This window comes from Pelobates fuscus, chromosome 3 (genome assembly GCF_036172605.1).
Source record: "Pelobates fuscus isolate aPelFus1 chromosome 3, aPelFus1.pri, whole genome shotgun sequence".
NCBI lineage: Eukaryota > Metazoa > Chordata > Amphibia > Anura > Pelobatidae > Pelobates > Pelobates fuscus.
Window position 1 is genome coordinate 358,856,621 of NC_086319.1, and position 21,418 is coordinate 358,878,038.

The following is a 21,418-nucleotide window of genomic DNA, read 5'->3' on the forward strand; positions in this document are numbered from 1 at the left end:
AGGTGGGAGGGAGGGAGTGGAAAGCTAGGCTTTCCTATTCAGGCAGCACTGGGAGCGCTACCTGCAAGGGAGAATGTCGTTACATCTGTCACCAGTGCGCTGTGTGCTAAGATGACAGATGTATTTTATGCCTAGAACAGTTCCAGACTGCCTAAGTCACGTATGCCGGCTGCCGGGGGGGCAACTAGCAGTAATTCTGGAACACGCACTAGGTTAAAGATGCTATGTCAGAAAATGGGCTAGATATAATAAACAAATTATTGTAGAGAAACTAAAAAGTTAATGTTATTCTTAAATCTTTTGTTATCATTCAGTATTATCATTCTTCTTTATAATTTGTCTTTTCTAGAACCTTAGTTTATGCTTAAAAGTCAGTTTGAGTGAAGAAAGTCAGAATGGATATCCGCAAGTTTTTTACAAAGCCTAGTAAAGCAAATACATCCTCATCAAGCTCAGAAGCATGTCAACAAAAAGAGATCACTAAATCACCAGTCAGGCATCATTTTGTTGAGCCAGAAAAGGAATATGCTGAGACAGTGTCTTTAGAAGCAGTTGGCCTCATGAGTGACTCAAGTAGTGATGGTGAGGAAGACCATGCGTGTGGTCCTGCAATCAAAACTGTAGAAGATGTTCATAGTAAATCTAAAACCTACACGAAAGGAAAATGCATTTATCTTCCAGCTGATGATGAGAAAACATTACGAGCGGCAGTGGTACCAAATCAACCAGACTACAAAACAATTCCAGCTCAGACCATTGTAACGCAAAAGGCAAAGAAGCGTGTTCTACATTTTCAAGAGTGCTGGTTCCAAAGCTTTCCATGGCTGCACTATAGTTTTACTCTTGAAGGGGTACTATGTTTCTACTGTGCTAAAGCAGCTGTCCTGAATCTGACTCAACTCGAAAAGAACACTGAGCCAGCATTTGTGTGTGTAGGCTTTAAAAATTGGAAAAAAGCTATTGAAAAGTTTAAAAAACATCAGAGTTGTTCTGCTCATACATATTCCATGAAGCAACTATTGCATCATAAAGATTCGCAACCCATTAATACTCAGCTTTCACTACAAATTCAACAGCAACAGAATGATGCATGGCTGTGTCTCATCAAGATAGTACAAACAATAGCCCTGTTGGCAAAACAAGGTCTCCCTCTTCGTGGCCATGAAGACAATGATGGCAATTTTAAACAGTTTCTGCTTGCACGAGCAGATGATGTGTCTTATCTAAAAAATTGGATATCACACAAAGCAGAATACATGAGTCCCGACATTCAAAATGAGATTTTGAAGTTATTGTCTCACACCGTATTACGCCTTATTCGGAAACAGATTGGGAATAATGCCTTTGCAATTATTGTTGATGGCACACAAGATATATCTGGTCAAGAACAAGAAAGTTTCTGTATCCGCTATGTTGATGAAGACTTGTACCCACATGAGGACTTCATAGGCCTATATCAAGTTGATGAAACAAGTGGATCTGCAATCGCACAGATTGTCAAGGATGCTTTATGCCGTAATGGGCTTTGTATGTCAATGTTGCGAGGGCAAACATATGATGGAGCTTCAAATATGGCTGGTAAATATCATGGTGCCCAGGCATTAATCAAGCAAGAACAACCACTTGCCATTTATGTCCATTGCGGTGCACATTGCACAAATTTAGTTATTCAGGCCGCAGCACATCAATGTCCAATAATGGAAGATGCACTTATGTGTGTGCAAGATCTTGGCAAACTCTTTGGGCAATCTATGAAATGTAGAAACACATTTTCAGAAATTGTGCATCGTGAAGCTGAAGGGCCTATTAAAGTCTTGCATATTAAACCATTGTGCCCAACACGCTGGACTGTTAGAGTGAAGCCTGTGAAAAAAGTTCTGGATAATTACCAGCTGATTTTGGAAACACTTGAAGAAATTGCAAATACCAGAAGTAGTGGAGATATAAATCCACGTGCACGTGGCCTACTACAACAGTTTAGGCAAGGGAAAACTCTACTAGGTCTTCAAATCTCTCTTAGCGTCATGGAGATCTTAGAATGCCTGAATGTAGCCTTGCAAGGCAGAGAACAAACTATATCAGGACTTTTAGCAAGTGTACAACGGACCCATGATGCTATACAAAAGTTACGATGTGACACGTCCTTTGAAAGAGTTCTTGCTACCACTATTAATTTAGTGGAAAAATACCAGCTAAAAGAGGTTACTGTACCAAGACAACCTAACATTCCTAAACGTCTTCAACATGGGCCAACTGAACAATTTCATGCAAAGACTGTGAAGGAATACTATTGTCCTCAATATTTCCAAATAATGGATATTATATTGACACAGTTAATGCAGCGCTTTGACCAAGAAGGCTTACTTGTATATGAAAAACTGGAAAATTATCTGTTAACAGGACAAGCTAGTGATGTTCTTCCCCAGTATCCAGAGATTGAATATCATCTTCTCTCTGCCCAGATAACCACCTTATCAAGTGTTTACAAGTACACTTCAGTCTCTGAGGTTGTAGACATTTTGCGAAAGATGCCTGCCAGAGAAAGATGCTTTTTCTCTCAAGTAGAAAAAATTGTCAGAATCCTAATAACTATTCCTGCTTCTTCCTGTGAAGCTGAGAGAAGTTTTAGTGCACTGCGTAGATTAAAAACCTGGTTAAGGTCCACAATGACCCAGAAACGTTTGAACCATGTTGCTATATGCAACATCCATAGAGACATAATGGATAAACTAGACATTGAAGCCATAGCAAAGGAATTTGCAATGTGTTGTGATCGCCGCAAAAAAGTTTTTGGATTTTAAAAACTTGTGTTCTTTAATATGTGAGCTGGCAGTGGCAGGCACATATTTACAGGAACAGCTACCTTGCACCTAGTTAGCTGAAGTACGCTGCAGTGGTTGTGGTGCTTGGAGGTTCTCACCCTGTCTGCAGTTAGAAAATTGTTTCTATTTATATAGTTATAGTATTTAATTGTATTTATACAGTATCTTTTGAGAATATTGGGTCTATTTATATAGTTATAGTATTTAATTGTATTTATACAGTATCTTTTGAGAATATTGGGTCTATTTATATAGTTATAGTATTTAATTGTATTTATAAAAGATCTTTTGAGAATATTGTTTCTATTTATATAGTTATAGTATTTAATTGTATTTATACAAGATCTTTTGTTTTGTTAAAATCAGGCAATAGTGCATTACTTAAAGTATTATTACCACTAGTTTTAAGTGGAATAACTGAAATATATGCCAAACGTTTGGTTAATTTCTGTGACCTGATAAATAAAGAACTGTTCCTTTTGCATATTTTTTTGTTGTGAGATATTTCACACACACACACACACACACACACACACACACACACACACACACACACACACACACACACACACACACACACACACACACACACACACACACACACACACACACTCTTAAAATTTAACGTTATAAACAACTCCCAGTTTACTGAATAAGAATATACCCGGCGAGCAAAAAATGCTGTCCCCCCCAGATTTTTGTGGGTTCCTACACCCATGCACACCCACTTGAAAACAAGTAACTGCTATTCAATCTATAACAGTGAAAAACAAATTTTGGTTTTAAAAGCACGCTATAGAGACACCAGATATGATTGGCAATGTGCACTGGAACAGTTCTGCAGAGCACACACTGTAGGCCTGACACACCCGCTTGAAGACAAGTAACTGCTATTCAATCTATAACAGTGAAAAAAAAAATTGTTTTTAAAAGCACGCTATAGAGACACCAGATATGATTGGCAATGTGCACTGGAACAGTTCTGGAGAGCACACGGTGAAGGAAGGACTGACAGAGCCGCTTGAAGGACACTGACTGGCTGCTATTAGCTTACACTAGAAACCTTTTTTCTTTGTAAAAGCACGCTATAGAGACACCAGATATGATTGGCAATGTGCACTTGAACAGTTCTGCAGAGCACACACTGTAGGCCTGACACACCCGCTTGAAGACAAGTAACTGCTATTCAATCTATAACAGTGAAAAAAAAATGTTGTTTTTGAAAGCACGCTATAGAGACACCAGATATGATTGGCAATGTGCACTGGAACAGTTCTGGAGAGCACACGCTGAAGGAAGGACTGACAGAGCCGCTTGAAGGACACTGACTGGCTGCTATTAGCTTACACTAGAAACCTTTTTTCTTTGTAAACGCACGCTAAAGAGACACCAAATATGATTGGCAACTGTCAAAGCACGCTGGCACAGGTCTGCAGAGCACACGCTGAAGTAGGCCTGACACCAAGACGCTTGCAGACAACTAACTGCTCTTCTATTACAGTGAAAAACAATTATTTATTTTAAATCTAAAGCTTAAGCTATTGTAAAAACAGATATGAGTGGTGGCACTGGGCAAGAGGGCACAGTATCCACTGTGAACCTCACACAGAAGCTGGCAGGCAGGCACCTGCAATTACATTACACAGGAAAAAAAAATTGCTCTTCTATTACAGTGGAAACAAAATTTTGGTTGTAAAAGCATGCTAAAGAGACACCAGATATGATTGGCAACTGTCAAAGCACGCTGGCACAGGTCTGCAGAGCACACGCTGAAGTAGGCCTGACACCCAGACGCTTGCAGACAACTAACTGCTCTTCTATTACAGTGAAAAAAAATTATTTCTTTTAAATCTAAAGCTTAACCTATTGTTAAAACAGATATGAGTGGTGGCACTGACTGTGCAAATGGGCAAGGCATCCAACCTGACACAGAAGCTGGCAGGCAGGCAACTGCTCTTCTATTACAGTGAAAAACAATTATTTATTTTAAATCTAAAGCTTAACCTATTGTTAAAATAGATATGAGTGGTGGCACTGGGCAAGTAGGCACAGTATCCAATGTGAACCTCACACAGAAGCTGGCAGGCAGGCACCTGCAATTACATTACACAGGAAAAAAAAAAAAAAAGCAGCCTGATGTTATAGCCCTAAAAAGGGCTTTTTGGGGTGCTGTCCTTACAGCAGAGATCAGATGAGTCCTTCAGGATTGTAGTGGACACTGAATACCCTAGCCTAGCTATCAATTTCCCTATCTAATCAGCAGCAGCTAAACTTTCCCTCCTCTCACTAAGCATGCAGCTTCAGAATGAATCGAAAATGGATTCTGGGAGGGAGGTTGGAGGGTGTGGAAGGGAGGGAGTGCTGCTGATTGGCTGGAATATGTCTGCTGACCGAGAGGCACAGGGTCAAAGTTTGCCCAATGATGACGAATAGGGGGCGGATCGAACTGCGCATGTGTCCGCCCGCCGTGGCGAACGCGAACACGCTAAGTTCGCCGGGAACTGTTCGCCGGCGGACAGTTCGGTACATCACTATTCATGCTTGATGAAATTGCACATTAAGAATCTGCGGAAAGTGATGTTAGTATCTATTTCGAGACAATTCCTAAAAACGTGCACGCTGAAATAAATGACTTCTTTTTTTTTTTTTTTTTTTTTTTTTTACATCAGAACGGCTTCTGTCCCATGAGTTGGTATCGCTTAGGAATAGGGTAGGTGCCAATTCATCATATGTTATTGTATATACAAAAAGTTCTATTTAAGATTTCATCAAAATTCGTTTTATTATATTATTTTAATTTAACGTAAGACCGGCCGTGGAGCATCAGCATCATGTCAATTGCCTTCTCGTAATCTATGTTAGCTAGTGAATGATGCCTAGCTCCCCTGGTCATATCTTATCAGACTAAACAAACAAAACATACGTGGAAAATTGTTCATTCACACAGTGCACCAGGGGCATTAGGGAGCATATCGCGGAAATTTATAAGTTTAAGGACCAGTTTCTTTTAGTATATTCTATGTTATTGGTTAGTGGATATCTCAGTTGTCCAGGGTTCCCATATCTTAATGTGTTTGTTTGTCATATTAAGGTTTCTATATACCTGTTTCTCCATTAAACGTTGATATCCTATTTGGGATTCCACCTCTCTCCATGAGGGAGTATTTACAGTTTTCCAATATCTGGCGATACAGATTTTAACCGCCATTAGAATATGAATTATTAGATATTTTATAGTTTTAATTTTAGTAGGAATATTCATATGTAGCAAGAATAGTTGTGGAGAAAGGTCCATTGTTATTTTGAGAATGGTATTGATTTTTGTGGATGTCACTTGCTTTAAAGAATCCAAAGCATTGCAATCCCACCATATGTGTCTAAACGTTCCGTCACATCTTAAGCATCTCCAACAGAGAGGTTCTGTGGGAGAGTGAAATCTTGCAACTCTCGCTGGAACCATATACCACCTATGGACCAATTTAGTCTGTAATTCATACAAACTTATACTATGAATCGCTTTTCCAAGCAAATCGAATGACTCCCTCCATTGATCCAATGAAAACTCAGTTCCAATATCATTTTCCCATTTCAACATAGATTTCATTTTTCCCTTATTGTATCTACTATATAGAACCTTGTTTATTTTTGAGACCATATTATTCTTATGTTCTATACCAAGAACATTATCTATAAGTGAAATATTATGTACTGGTTTAGATTGTATAAAGTGTTTGATTCTAATATATGTAAAATGTTCGTTATCAAGTCCTTTTGTGTCAGTAAGAATTTGTTGAAACGATTTTATTTTAAGATCTGGTTTTAGAATATCAGCTAATTTTACAAGACCATTGTCTTTCCATTTTTTAATGTTAATGTCCTCTATATATATTTGTATTATTTCAATTGGTGAATTTATAGTTAGATGTTCTGTAATCTGTAATTTCTTCTTCAAAGTTTGTAAATTAGAAAAAATATCCAGTATTATCTTATTTTGTATTTTTAATTTAGCGAATGTTGAAGAATCAATCCAATATAACATTTTAATATCAAATATATTACTCGAGATTTGCTCTTGGTCTATCCACAAGTTGTCCATATTATCGTTATTCCATTCTAGGATATGGGAGAACATAATTGCGTCATGTATTTGATACACATCTGGGAATGATATTCCACCGTCCTTAAATTTTGTAGTTATGTATTTGAGGGCTATTCTTGATTTTTTTTTCCCCCATAGGTATTGTGAAAATATTTTTTGATATTCTTTTAATATGTCTTTTGGGACTTTCATAGGAATGGTTCTCATTATATATTCAAGTTTGGGTAGTAAATAATGTCTAACCGCATTAGATTTCCCTATCCATGATACGTATAGATTATTCCATTTAAGTAACGTATCTTTCATATCTTTGAGCAATGGGTAGTAATTAATTTTAATTATTTGGTTCCAGTCAAAGCTTATTTTAACTCCCAAATATTTTATGCTCTCACTCGACCAAATAAATGAAAATTTAGATTTTAGAGTTAGAAGTTGTTGTTCTGGTAAGTTGGTGTATATCACCTGTGTTTTATTTACATTGATTTTATAATTAGAGATAGATCTGTATTTCTCAATTAATTCCATAAAATGACATAATGAATCCTCGCATTCAGTTAATGTTAGAATTATATCATCTGCATATAATAGAACCTTGACTTGTTTGCCGGCAAGATGAATCCCTTGAATTTTTTGGTCTAATCTAATGGCTGAGGCGAGTGGTTCTATAGTCAAAGCATATAGCAATGGGGCAAGTGGACATCCCTGGCGTGTACCATTATTTACATCAAACCATTCCGATGCAATACCCCTTCCCATAACCCTCGCCGTTGGGTTAGTATAAAGAGACCAGATCAAATCATATATGAAATCTTGAAACCCAAATGCTTTGAGGACCCTCGACAGGAACAACCAGTTTACCCTGTCGAAGGCCTTCTCTGCATCCACGGCCACAAACAACGATGGGATCCCATTATCATCTATTACCTGTATTAAATTTAAAAGTCTGCGTACATTATGAGCTCCTTTCCTACCCATGATAAATCCGGCTTGATCCGGATGGATTAAAGTCGGAACAATTTTTTTTATTCTATCAGCTATTATCCTTGAAAAGATCTTTATATCAATGTTTAATAACGAAATAGGTCTATAATTCGATACAAAATGTGGGTCTTTCTCTGGTTTTAAAATGGGAGTAATCATTGTTTGTAACATTTCGTTGGGGAATTTTTTCTGGTCTCTTACTTCATTATAAACTTTAAAGAGAAGAGAAGCAATAGGGGTAGAAAATGTTTTATAAAAGGAATCTGTTAGACCATCTGGTCCCGGAGCTTTCCCTTTGCGGAGTGTTTTTATAGCATGGGTAATCTCTGTCATAGATATCGGAGATTCCAAATCTTTAATCTGTTCTATATTAATTTTTGGTAATTTACAGGTAGATAGGAAAGTATCTATCTCTTCAGGCGTTGAGGTAATCTTTGGGAGGTTATATAGTGACTTATAATATTGACCAAATACTTCCCCTATGTCAATTGGGGATAAATGATCTTTGTTGTCAAAGCACGCTGGCACAGGTCTGCAGAGCACACGCTGAAGTAGGCCTGACACCAAGACGCTTGCAGACAACTAACTGCTCTTCTATTACAGTGAAAAACAATTATTTATTTTAAATCTAAAGCTTAAGCTATTGTAAAAACAGATATGAGTGGTGGCACTGGGCAAGAGGGCACAGTATCCACTGTGAACCTCACACAGAAGCTGGCAGGCAGGCACCTGCAATTACATTACACAGGAAAAAAAAATTGCTCTTCTATTACAGTGGAAACAAAATTTTGGTTGTAAAAGCATGCTAAAGAGACACCAGATATGATTGGCAACTGTCAAAGCACGCTGGCACAGGTCTGCAGAGCACACGCTGAAGTAGGCCTGACACCCAGACGCTTGCAGACAACTAACTGCTCTTCTATTACAGTGAAAAAAAATTATTTCTTTTAAATCTAAAGCTTAACCTATTGTTAAAACAGATATGAGTGGTGGCACTGACTGTGCAAATGGGCAAGGCATCCAACCTGACACAGAAGCTGGCAGGCAGGCAACTGCTCTTCTATTACAGTGAAAAACAATTATTTATTTTAAATCTAAAGCTTAACCTATTGTTAAAATAGATATGAGTGGTGGCACTGGGCAAGTAGGCACAGTATCCAATGTGAACCTCACACAGAAGCTGGCAGGCAGGCACCTGCAATTACATTACACAGGAAAAAAAAAAAAAAAGCAGCCTGATGTTATAGCCCTAAAAAGGGCTTTTTGGGGTGCTGTCCTTACAGCAGAGATCAGATGAGTCCTTCAGGATTGTAGTGGACACTGAATACCCTAGCCTAGCTATCAATTTCCCTATCTAATCAGCAGCAGCTAAACTTTCCCTCCTCTCACTAAGCATGCAGCTTCAGAATGAATCGAAAATGGATTCTGGGAGGGAGGTTGGAGGGTGTGGAAGGGAGGGAGTGCTGCTGATTGGCTGGAATATGTCTGCTGACCGAGAGGCACAGGGTCAAAGTTTGCCCAATGATGACGAATAGGGGGCGGATCGAACTGCGCATGTGTCCGCCCGCCGTGGCGAACGCGAACACGCTAAGTTCGCCGGGAACTGTTCGCCGGCGGACAGTTCGGTACATCACTATTCATGCTTGATGAAATTGCACATTAAGAATCTGCGGAAAGTGATGTTAGTATCTATTTCGAGACAATTCCTAAAAACGTGCACGCTGAAATAAATGACTTCTTACATCTATGTTTCTAGTTATAAAGCGGGTTATAATGTGGAGTGCAAGATTAGAGTGGTACTTATTGCCCTTTTCATTCACTTCATTATTGCATTCTAGAGTTGGATAGGTTAGTGTGGGTTAGGTCAGCAGCAAATGAGAAGCTTTGCTCTTGGCTGCTTGAGACCTTCACTTTTTGGGAAAGTGCCTCAACATTTTTTTCACAAAAACTTTTGGGAAAGTGCCTAAAACATTTTTTCACAAAAAGTTCAGGATAAAGCACCCACAGATTCCTTGCATCATTTCTACTAAATTGGGTTGTGTTCCTCAATGAGCATGCATTTACTTCAGAAAAAAAGACACTGCTGGAAAAAAGTGACGTTACCAGGGCTGCAGAAGAGCTGTGATGGCCGAGTGGTTAAGGCGTTAGACTCGAAATCCAATGGGGTCTTAAAAAAGTGCCTAAAACATTTTTTCACAAAAAGTTCAGGATAAAGCACCCACAGATTCCTTGCATCATTTCTACTAAATTGGGTTGTGTTCCTCAATGAGCTTGCATTTACTTCGGAAAAAAATACACTGCTGGAAAAAAGTGATGTTACCCGTGCAGCAAAAGAGCTGTGATGGCCGAGTGGTTAAGGCGTTAGACTAGAAATCCAATGGGGTCTCCCCGCACAGGTTCAAATCCTGTTCACAGCGAGGGAGATTTCTATTTTTAAAGTTAAAAATGTGATTATGTTCATGCTTGATGAAATTGCACATTAACAATCTGCGGAAAGTGATGTTAGTATCTATTTCGAGACAATTCCTAAAAACGTGCACGCTGAAATAAATGACTTCTTACATCAACGTTTCTAGTTATAAAGCGGGTTATAATGTGGAGTGTAAGATTAGACTGATACTTATTGCCCTTTTCATTTACTTCATTATTGCATTCTAGAGTTGGATAGGTTAGTGTGGGTTAGGTCAGCAGCAAATGAGAAGCTTGGATCTTGGCTGCTTGAGACCTTCACTTTTTGGGAAAGTGCCTGAAACATTTTTTCACAAAAAGTTCAGGATAAAGCACCCACAGATTCCTTGCATCATTTCTACTAATTTGGGTTGTGTTCCTCAATGAGCATGCATTTACTTCGGAAAAAAAGACACTGCTGGAAAAAAAGTGACGTTACCAATGATGCAGAAGAGCTGTGATGGCTGAGTGGTTAAGGTGTTGGATTAGAAATCCAATGGGGTCTCCCCGCACAGGTTCAAATTCTGTTCACAGCGAGGGAGATTTCTGTTTTTAAAGTTAAAAATGTGATTATGTTCATGCTTGATGAAATTGCACATTAAGAATCTGCGGAAAGTGATGTTAGTATCTATTTCGAGACAATTCCTAAAAACGTGCACGCTGAAATAAATGAATTCTTACATCTACGTTTCTAGTTAGAAAGCGGGCATAAACATTCTGATGTGGAGTGGAAGATTAGATTGATACTTATTGCCCTTTTCATTCACTTCATTATTGCATTCTAGAGTTGGATAGGTTAGTGTGGGTTAGGTCAGCAGCAAATGAGAAGCTTGGCTCTTGGCTGCTTGAGACCTTCACTTTTTGGGAAAGTGCCTCAACATTTTTTTCAAAAAATTTTTTGGGAAAGTGCCTAAAACATTTTTTCACAAAAAGTTCAGGATAAAGCACCCACAGATTCCTTGCATCATTTCTACTAAATTGGGTTGTGTTCCTCAATGAGCATGCATTTACTTCGGAAAAAAAGACACTGCTGGAAAAAAAGTGACGTTACCAATGATGCAGAAGAGCTGTGATGGCCGAGTGGTTAAGGCGTTGGATTAGAAATCCAATGGGGTCTCCCCGCACAGGTTCAAATCCTGTTCACAGCAAGGGAGATTTCTGTTTTTAAAGTTAAAAATGTGATTATGTTCATGCTTGATGAGATTGCACATTAACAATCTGCGGAAAGTGATGTTACTATCTATTTCGAGACAATTCCTAAAAACGTGCACGCTGAAATAAATGACTTCTTACATCTACGTTTCTACACTGTGTGCAGAATTATTAGGCAAATTAGTATTTTGACCACATCATCCTCTTTATGCATGTTGTCTTACTCCAAGCTGTATAGGCTCGAAAGCCTACTACCAATTAAGCATATTAGGTGATGTGCATCTCTGTAATGAGAAGGGGTGTGGTCTAATGACATCAACACCCTATATCAGGTGTGCATAATTATTACGCAACTTCCTTTCCTTTGGCAAAATGGGTCAAAAGAAGGACTTGAAAGGCTCAGAAAAGTAAAAAATAGTGAGATATCTTGCAGAGGGATGCAGCACTCTTAAAATTGCAAAGCTTCTGAAGCGTGATCATCGAACAATCAAGTGTTTCATTCAAAATAGTCAACAGGGTCGCAAGAAGCGTGTGGAGAAACCAAGGCGCAAAATAACTGCCCATGAACTGAGAAAAGTCAAGCGTGCAGCTGCCAAGATGCCACTTGCCACCAGTTTGGCCATATTTCAGAGCTGCAACATCACTGGAGTGCCCGAAGGCACAAGGTGTGCAATACTCAGAGACATGGCCAAGGTAAGAAAGGCTGAAAGACGACCACCACTGAACAAGACACACAAGCTGAAACGTCAAGACTGGGCCAAGAAATATCTCAAGACTGATTTTTCTAAGGTTTTATGGACTGATGAAATGAGAGTGAGTCTTGATGGGCCAGATGGATGGATTGGTAAAGGGCAGAGAGCTCCAGTCCGACTCAGACGCCAGCAAGGTGGAGGTGGAGCACTGGTTTGGGCTGGTATCATCAAAGATGAGCTTGTAGGGCCTTTTCGGGTTGAGGATGGAGTCAAGCTCAACTCCCAGTTTCTGGAAGACACCTTCTTCAAGCAGTGGTACAGGAAGAAGTCTGCATCCTTCAAGAAAAACATGATTTTCATGCAGGACAATGCTCCATCACACGCGTCCAAGTACTCCACAGCGTGGCTGGCAAGAAAGGGTATAAAAGAAGAAAATCTAATGACATGGCCTCCTTGTTCACCTGATCTGAACCCCATTGAGAACCTGTGGTCCATCATCAAATGTGAGATTTACAAGTAGGGAAAACAGTACACCTCTCTGAACAGTGTCTGGGAGGCTGTGGTTGCTGCTGCACGCAATGTTGATGGTGAACAGATCAAAACACTGACAGAATCCATGGATGGCAGGCTTTTGAGTGTCCTTGCAAAGAAAGGTGGCTATATTGGTCACTGATTTGTTTTTGTTATCTTTTTGAATGTCAGAAATGTATATTTGTGAATGTTGAGATGTTATATTGGTTTCACTGGTAAAAATAAATAATTGAAATGGGTATATATTTGTTTTTTGTTAAGTTGCCTAATAATTATGCACAGTAATAGTCACTTGCACACACAGATATCCCCCTAAAATAGCTATAACTAAAAACAAACTAAAACTACTTCCAAAAATATTCAGCTTTGATATTAATGAGTTTTTTGGGTTCATTGAGAACATGGTTGTTGTTCAATAATAAAATTATTCCTCAAAAATACAACTTGCCTAATAATTCTGCACTCCCTGTAGTCATAAAGCGGGCATAAACATTATGATGTGGAGTGCAAGATTAGACTGATACTTATTGACCTTTTCATTCACTTCAATATTGCATTCTAGAGTTGGATAGGTTAGTGTGGGTTAGGTCAGCAGCAAATGAGAAGCTTGGCTCTTTGCTGCTTGAGACCTTCACTTTTTGGGAAAGTGCCTCAACATTGTTTTCACAAAAACTTTTGGGAAAGTGCCTAAAACATTTTTTCACAAAAAGTTCAGGATAAAGCACCCACAGATTCCTTGCATCATTTCTACTAAATTGGGTTGTGTTCCTCAATGAGCATGCATTTACTTCAGAAAGTTAAAAATGTGATTATGTTCATGCTTGATGAGATTTCACATTAACAATCTGCGGAAAGTGATGTTAGTATCTATTTCGAGACAATTCCTAAAAACGTGCACGCCGAAATAAATTACTTCTTACATCTACGTTTCTAGTTATGAAGCGGGTTTTAATGTGGAGTGCAAGATTAGACTGATACTTATTGCCCTTTTCATTCACTTCATTATTGTATTCTAGAGTTGGATAGGTTAGTGTGGGTTAGGTCAGCAGAAAATGAGAAGCTTGGCTTTTGGCTGCTTGAGACCTTCACTTTTTGGGAAAGTGCCTCAACATTTTTTTCACAAAAACTTTTGGGAAAGTGCCTAAAACATTTTTTCACAAAAAGTTCAGGATAAGCACCCACAGATTCCTTGCATCATTTCTACTAAATTGGGTTGTGTTCCTCAATGAGCAAGTAAAAATGTGATTATGTTCATGCTTGATGAAATTGCACATTAACAATCTGCGGAAAGTGATGTTACTATCTATTTCGAGGCAATTCCTAAAAACGTACAAGCTGAAATAAATGACTTCTTACATCTACATTTCTAGTTATAAAGCGGGCATAAACATTCTGATGTGGAGTGCAAGATTAGACTGATACTTATTGACCTTTTCATTTACTTCATTATCACATTCTAGAGTTGGATAGTTTAGTGTGGGTTAGGGCAGCAGCAAATGAGAAGCTTGGCTCTTGGCTGCTTGAGACCTTCACTTTTTGGGAAAGTGCCTGAAACATTTTTTCACAAAAAGTTCAGCATAAAGCACCCACAGATTCCTGGCATCATTTCTACTAAATTGGGTTGTGTTCCTCAATGAGCATGCATTTACTTCAGAAAAAAAGACACTGCTGGAAAAAAGTGACGTTACCGAAGCTGCAGAAGAGCTGTGATGGCCGAGTGGTTAAGGTGTTGGACTAGAAATCCGATGGGATCTCCCCGCACAGATTCAAACCCTGTTCACAGTGAGCGAGATTTCTGTTTTTAAAGTTAAAAATGTGATTATGTTCATGCTTGATGAAATTGCACATTAAGAACCTGCGGAAAGTGATGTTAGTATCTATTTCGAGACAATTCCTAAAAACGTGCGCGCTGAAATAAATGACTTCTTACATCTACGTTTCTAGTTATAAAGCAGGCATAAACATTCTGATGTGGAGTGCAAGATTAGACTGATATTTATTTAACTTTTCATTCACTTCATTATTGCATTCTAGAGTTGGATAGGTTAGTGTGGGTTAGGTCAGCAGCAAATGAGAAGCTTGGCTCTTCGCCGCTTGAGACCCTCACCTTTTGGGAAAGTGCCTAAAACATTTTTTCACACAAAGTACAGGATACATCACCCATAGATTCCTTGCATCATTTCTACTAAATTGGGTTGTGTTCCTCAATGAGCATGCATTTACTTCATAACTAGAAACGTAAATGTAAGAAGTCATTTATTTCAGCATGCACGCTTTTAGGAATTGTCTCGAAATAGATACTAACATCACTTTCCGCAGATTCTTAATGTGCAATTTCATCAAGCATGATGAATCTCGCTCACTGTGAACAGGATTTGAACCTGTGCAGGGAGATCCCATTGGATTTCGAGTCCAACACCTTAACCATTCGGTCATCACAGCTCTTCTGCAGCCATGGTAACGTCACTTTTTTCCAGCAGTGTCTTTTTTTGCATGCTCATTGAGGAACACAACCCAATTTAGTAGAAATAATGCAAGAAATCTGTGGGTGCTTTATCCTGAACTTTTTGTGAAAAAATGCTTTAGGCACTTTCCCAAAAGTTTTTGTGAAAAAAATGTTGAGGCACTTTCCCAAAAAGTGAAGGTCTCAAGCAGCCAAGAGCCAAGCTTCTCATTTGCTGCTGACCTAACCCACACTAACCTATCCAACTCTAGAATACAATAATGAAGTGAATGAAAACGGCAATAAGTATCAGTCTAATCTTGCACTCCACATGAGAATGTTTATTCCCGCTTTATAACTAGAAACGTAGATGTAAGAAGTAATTTATTTCAGCGTGCACGTTTTTAGGAATTGTCTCGAAATAGATACTAACATCACTTTCCGCAGATTGTAAATGTGCAATTTCATCAAGCATGAACATAATCACATTTTTAACTTTAAAATCAGAAATCTCCCTCGCTGTGAACAGGATTTGAACCTGTGCGGGGAGACCCCGTTGGATTTCTAGTCCAACACCTTAACCACTCGGCCATCACAGCTTTTCTGCAGCATTGGTAACGTCACTTTTTTCCAGCAGTGTCTTTTTTTCTGAAGTAAATGCATGCTCATTGAGGAACACAACCCAATTTAGTAGAAATGATGCAAGGAATCTGTGGGTGCTTTATCCTGAACTTTTTGTGAAAAAATTTTTTAGGCACTTTCCCAAAAGTTTTTGTGAAAAAAATGTTGAGGCACTTTCCCAAAAAGTGAAGGTCTCAAGCAGCCAAGAGCCAAGCTTCTCATTTGCTGCTGACCTAACCCACACTAACATATCCAACTCTAGAATACAATAATGAAGTGAATGAAAACGGCAATAAGTATCAGTCTAATCTTGCACTCCACATGAGAATGTTTATGCCCGCTTTATAACTAGAAACGTAGATGTAAGAAGTCATTTATTTCAGCGTGCACGTTTTTAGGAATTGTCTCAAAATAGATACTAACATCACTTTCCGCAGATTCTTTTTTTTTTTCAATATATATTTTTATTGGTTGAAATAAACATGGGAAGGTCAATCACAATAGATTGTGCATCAGCAGATGCGAGCTTTACAGTGTATAATACAGTAGAGTAATACAATGCATAGCAAACCATAATAAAACTTGTAGAACATAACAAAGCATAGTAAGGCTCATTGGTACATCAAAATATGTGGAAGTAGAGTGTTTACTTATCACTGTTCAGCATGATCAAAGAGCATCAACGTCTGTAGTAATATACTTTTAATTTGCTGTAGTAGCGACAGTAATCCTATTACCTTGTCATATCATGCAATGGTATTAACAATTATTAGTAATTTTGCATCTAGAGCATACTGCAAGAAACTTGACATATATACATCCTCTGAGGGGGATAAGGTGATGTGATACACGTTGCGTGGAAGTGTGAGACAGCGGGGTACACATTTTTACTGACGATGGGTGGGTTTGTTCTAAACCATACAATAATGCGTGCTATGACAGAGAACCAATGTTTGAAAATAGTGTTAATGAAAGCTCTACTATGCGGTTTGTAAATATCAGTTTTGGCAACGTCTGTAGATTAGCATGAAAGCATAACCCCTTAAACATTTCTTGAGATGAATTGAGTTCTTGCCTGTCGTGTTGCTCTACATAGGAGTACCGTAAAAGTGCTATATAATCACACATCCAGCATCCTTTACAATGCCCATGTGAATGAGATGAACTCCCAAAAAAATGTTACAAAATCGTAAGGAAAACTACGTTAATTTTATTAACAGGGGAAGACAAAGTTATCAATATATCAGAGTTCATGACAAGATAGTTATTGGGTGTTTTCTGCTACTGCTTCCCAGTTATGCCAGAGTTTGAGGAAAGTTGGGTTATTTCCTCTATGTGCCCATTCTCTTTCAAAGATGTAGGTGGTGTGAACCCCTTTATATTACCTCCTGAACAGTGGGGTACATTTTGCTTTTCCAGTGGGCGGCTATGCTAAGTTTGGCCGCCACAAGAATATTTAATACCGCCGCCCTTGAAGGGAAGCTGTGTAATTCAGGGGTCAAGTGAAGGAGGTAGGTAGCGGGTGAGAGTGGAAGAATGTGATCGCTAAGTGAGGCGATTAATTGTTGAATTTGTAACCAGAAATTGTGCAGGACCTTACAATCCCAGAATAGATGCTTCAATGTACTGTTTGGGTCTGCACACCTCCAACAACACCTATTTGAACCAGAATAAATCTTGCCTAATCTAGATGGGGTCATGTACCACCTCATTAATATTTTAAAATACGCTTCCCAGTGAGTAACTGTCAGGGTACCTGTGGTCTCTACCTCCAAAAGAGGTAGAGACTTAGCTGTTCCACCATTCAGACGGTCTGATGACTCCCTTCCCTGCGGTATATCCGGTCATGCAAGGCCGGCCGCGAGGGAGTGACTGCCTTTTACACCATCTAGGCAGGAAGTCATCATCAGGACACTCCCCCGGATCGACCTGTCAGTCAATTGCTGCAGGACCAATCAGGACGTCTCGGAGGTGTGGTTACTGCTCTGAACAGGGTATTTAACAGAGCTTCCTTCATTAGCTCATTGCCCTGTCGTGGTTCTAGCTTGTTCTAGTCACTCAGTGCTTGTGTTTTCTATTATCCCTTTTGGTTTTGACCCGGCTTGTTTACCTTACTCTGCTTATCTCTGTTACCCTTGATTCGGCTTGTCTCTCGCTTACCTGTCTTCTGTTACCCTCGACCTCGGCTTGTCTTTGACCATTCTCTACTGTACTACTTACGTTAGTCCGGCCATTCTAAGGTCCGGTATACGTATCTGGCTACTGTTTGTACTCTGCGTGTTGGATCCCTGTCCCGATCCTGACATTACGACAGGGCCAATGGATCCTGCAAGTACAAACAGTCAGCTGGCTGCTCCTGATCCTAGGTTTGAAGCCATGGATCACAGAATGGATCAGATGGCGCTTGCGCTACAGGCTCTATTAGCTGGTGCCAATAACCCACCAGAGGAGATACGTAATACCCCTGTTTCTCCTGTCGGTTCAGGTCTAGAGGTAGCCACAGTGGGTGCTTCTTCTCACATTACCCCCCCAGTACGCTATGGTGGGGCTCCTGAGAAGTGTCGTGGTTTTTTAAACCAAATTAGTATCCACTTTGAATTGCAACCTCGCTCTTATCCTACAGATAGGGCAAAAGTAGGATTTATTATCACACTACTCATTGAGAAAGCTCTGAGATGGGCCAACCCACTATGGGAGAACGATAATCCATTAGTTTATAACTATAACGCATTTGTAGCTGCTTTTAGAAGAACATTTGACCCTCCAGGTAGAAAGGTTAATGCAGCCAGATTACTGTTGCGCCTGAGACAGGAGAACCAAACACTGGTGGATTATGCACTAGAGTTCAGGTCTCTGGCGGCAGAAATCAAGTGGAATGAGCAGGCGTATATGGATGTATTTTTGAATGGCCTATCTGATGTAATCCTTGATGAGGTTGCTACCAGAGAACTCCCTGAGAATTTAGAGGATTTAATTTCATTAATCTCTCGTATAGATGAACGTCTAAGAGAGAGACAGAACACTCGAGAGAGGAACCAGAGACCTTCTTTTAGGTTAGCTCCCGCTGTTCCAAGTCCTGACTCCACGATATCTTTGCTTACTGAACCTATGCAGATAGGGTATACCCGCCTCTCTGAGGAGGAAAGACAGCACAGGAGAAGAGAGGGTTTGTGTATGTATTGTGGAGCCAAGGGTCATTTACTCTCGAACTGTTCTAACCGCCCGGGAAACGCTCGCACCTAAGTCTCTCTAGAGGACAGGCCTTGGGTGTTTCTATTTTGTCCTCTACTCCTGATTATAAAGATCACAGGCTTCTGCTACCAGTTTCCTTAACTTGGGGGAAGGAAGTAGTAAAGGCTATGGCATTGATAGATTCCGGTGCTGCTGAGAATTTTATCGACCAAGCCTTTGCTAGTAAGAACAATTTCCCATCCCAGCTAAGGGAGACACCTTTGGCCGTTGAGGCCATAGATGGTAGACCACTACTAGACCCTGTTATCTTTCGTGAGACCATACCCATTAATTTAAATGTTGGTATCCTACACGTGGAGAATTTATCTCTTCTGCTCATTTCGTCTCCTTCCGTTCCCATAGTTCTGGGGTACCCATGGTTGAAAAAACATAACCCTATTATCGATTGGGAGTTAGGAGAGATACTCTCGTGGGGCCAGGGCTGCCAGGATCGGTGTTTGTGCAAGGTTTCTCCATTAGCTAATATTAACATACCGGAGAATCCTACTCAGTCCACAGAAAGACAAATACCAGACCTTTACCTAGACTTAAGGGCAGTGTTTGACAAGAAGAATGCCGATTCTTTGCCTCCACACAGGTCATTTGACTGTAAGATTAAGCTTCTACCCGGCACTATGCCTCCGAGGGGCCATGTATATCCTTTGTCTGTTCAGGAAAACTCGGTTCTAGAGGAGTATATTCGGGAGAATTTAGAAAAGGGATTCATCAGGAGGTCTTCTTCTCCGGCCGGGGCTGGGTTCTTTTTCATTAAGAAGAAGGATGGCACGCTGAGACCTTGTATCGATTACCGAGGCTTGAATAAAATAACTGTCAGAAATGCCTATCCTATCCCACTGATTACCGAGTTATTTGATCGTCTTAAGGGCTCCAAAATCTTCACCAAGTTAGATCTCAGAGGGGCTTACAATTTGGTGAGAATCCAGCAAGGTCACGAGTGGATGACGGCATTCAATACCCGGTATGGCCATTACGAATACACTGTGATGCCATTTGGACTATGCAATGCTCCTGCAGTATTTCAAGATTTGATTAATGAGGTACTTAGGGAGTTTCAGCATGATTGTGTTATCGTTTACCTGGACGACATACTAATACACTCTAAGGAGATTGAGACTCACCATAGACAGGTCAGAAAGGTATTACACAAGCTGCTGCAACATGGTCTATATTGCAAATTGGAGAAGTGCAGTTTTGACCAGTCTCAGGTAGACTTTCTTGGATACGTGATTTCTGGGGAAGGTTTTAAAATGGATCCTGTAAAACTTCAATCTATTTTAGACTGGCCCTTGCCCAAAGGACTCAAGGCTATCCAAAGGTTTATTGGTTTTTCCAACTACTATAGGCGCTTCATTAAAGGATACTCCTCTATCATTGCGCCTATTACCAATATGACCAAACAAGGGGCTGATACTAAGTTCTGGTCTAAGGAGGCTCTGGGTGCTTTCAAGACTCTCAAGGAACTTTTTGCCTCGGCTCCCATTCTAGTCCATCCTGATACGACTCTGCCTTTCTTGCTCGAGGTCGATGCCTCTGAGACAGCAGTTGGGGCTGTTCTGTCTCAAAGGTTAGGGGTGGATAAACCGTTACACCCTTGTGGTTTCTTCTCTAAGAAATTTTCTGGGCCTGAGAGCAGATATGACATCGGGGAAAGGGAACTGTTAGCAGTCATTAAAGCCTTAAAGGAGTGGAGACATTTGTTGGAGGGGACCCTACACCCTATTACGATTTTGACGGACCACAAAAACTTGTCCTATATTGGGGAGGCTAAGCGCTTATCCTCTAGACAAGCTCGTTGGTCCTTATTCCTGACTCACTTCAATTATGTACTGACTTACAGACCTGGTTCTAAAAACTCTAAAGCCGATGCATTATCTCGCCAATATGAACCTTCTACTGTACCTGAACCAGTTCTTTCTTCTATAGTTCCGAAATGCAATATCATTGCTAATACGAATCTCAGGATTCATTCTCCATTATTGGCCGAGATCATTAAGTTGCAACATCTAGCACCTAAACAGACTCCTGCGGGCCGTCATTTCGTTCCTCCTGCTCTTCAACTGGAACTTTTACAGTGTTTACATAATAGCAAGATGGCGGGACATCCTGGTATTCGCAAGACTTACGCGTTGATCTCTAAGGACTTCTGGTGGCCTGCTTTACGGAGGGATGTTGAGGAGTTCATCGCTGCATGTGAAGTTTGTACTAAAACCAAACAACCCCATACGCTTCCATGTGGACTCCTGCAACCCTTGGAGGTTCCAGAGAAACCATGGTCCTGTTTGGCCATGGACTTTATTGTCGATCTACCTATCTCTAAAAGACAGACTGTTATCCTCACCGTGGTTGACAGGTTTACTAGGATGGCACACTTCATTCC

At 40.0% G+C, this 21,418-nt stretch overlaps 4 non-coding genes across 4 annotated transcripts; 2 read left to right on the plus strand and 2 right to left on the minus strand.

The window, feature by feature from the left end:
- The first annotated feature begins 10,237 nt into the window (after positions 1-10,237).
- TRNAS-AGA (transfer RNA serine (anticodon AGA)) lies at positions 10,238-10,319 on the plus strand. The gene has a single exon. It is a non-coding gene; the product is annotated as a tRNA-Ser (tRNA).
- A 1,097-nt stretch (positions 10,320-11,416) lies between these two features.
- On the plus strand, positions 11,417-11,498 carry TRNAS-AGA (transfer RNA serine (anticodon AGA)). The gene has a single exon. It is a non-coding gene; the product is annotated as a tRNA-Ser (tRNA).
- Positions 11,499-15,085: 3,587 nt separating this feature from the next.
- On the minus strand, positions 15,086-15,167 carry TRNAS-CGA (transfer RNA serine (anticodon CGA)). Its single transcript has one exon. It is a non-coding gene; the product is annotated as a tRNA-Ser (tRNA).
- A 518-nt stretch (positions 15,168-15,685) lies between these two features.
- On the minus strand, positions 15,686-15,767 carry TRNAS-AGA (transfer RNA serine (anticodon AGA)). Its single transcript has one exon. It is a non-coding gene; the product is annotated as a tRNA-Ser (tRNA).
- Positions 15,768-21,418: the final 5,651 nt, after the last annotated feature.